A 1,120-nucleotide genomic window follows, 5' to 3' on the forward strand; every position below is an offset into this window, starting at 1 on the left:
CAGTTTTAAGTGGTTTCAGTTTCGGTTTATTCCATACGGTTTGTAAAATGGTTCACAATCGGTTTGTTATAACTTGCAACCATCTCTAAACTGAAGATCATAAGCTTATCAAAAAATAATTGGCATCCACAAATAAGAGATTCTATATTAACGATGGTATGTCTTAATTTGATAATGTAGTACTATTTCTTTGCATGGCCATTCTCAAACATTTAGAACTAATATCATGCAACATCCAAATCCAATCTTCTACAGCATAAAATATTAAAATGACAGGTGGTTCAGCCAAAACACCCCATCTATGATAACATAATAACATAGTAACATATATGGATTACAAGTTCATGATCTAAAGTTTAAACTTGAATTGAATTGTAATAAATCATACCAAAGCAGGATGGACACTTAATTTAACTGTTAAATGTTATACGGATTACTGACCCTTCTTTATTTAATTGTTATACAGATTAATCGGATCGATTTAAACGGTTTAAACAGTTTCAATTCGGTTTGAAACCAATGGGTTCCACGGTTAAAATCGACCCGACCCGGCCCGTTTAGATAATCGGCCAGAAACTTGAAACTACAACCTCACCATTTGATGTATATTGTACATTTGTTCTAACATTTTTGAGACAAAATATCCAATAAGCAATGACAATAGGGACCATTCATTACTCTTTTGCTAGTGCACTATTTCCCAATCCAAATGCTATTTTCTCGTGGACATTCCTCTGATTCAAGGTATACTTTAGATAAGGCTTGAAAGGCATCATTAAGGAGGGATTGGAGTAGTAGTCAAGTGTTTTCTGACCCTTGGTTCCTTCTTTACCCGATGAGCGCACTCTAGTTGTTGAAGGGCATCTGATAGTTTTGTGTCCAGTGCATTCAGCTGAGGTCTCACTTCCATATGCTTCAACTGCTTTACTAGTTTAGGATCCCTGTTAGTTCATACTTTTGGTTGACGGTGCTTGGCCTGGTAAAGGCCACTCTGGCGGCCAAGGTGCGGCCATGCGTGATAGCAATCTGATGTGTGTAGATATAGTTAGCTTTTTCACTTCAATAATGGAACCTAAGGCGATTTAGGATAATCTCCTACTCACTTTGAGTTTGCAGGTTC

Source organism: Macadamia integrifolia, chromosome 1 (genome assembly GCF_013358625.1).
Source record: "Macadamia integrifolia cultivar HAES 741 chromosome 1, SCU_Mint_v3, whole genome shotgun sequence".
Classification (NCBI taxonomy): domain Eukaryota; kingdom Viridiplantae; phylum Streptophyta; class Magnoliopsida; order Proteales; family Proteaceae; genus Macadamia; species Macadamia integrifolia.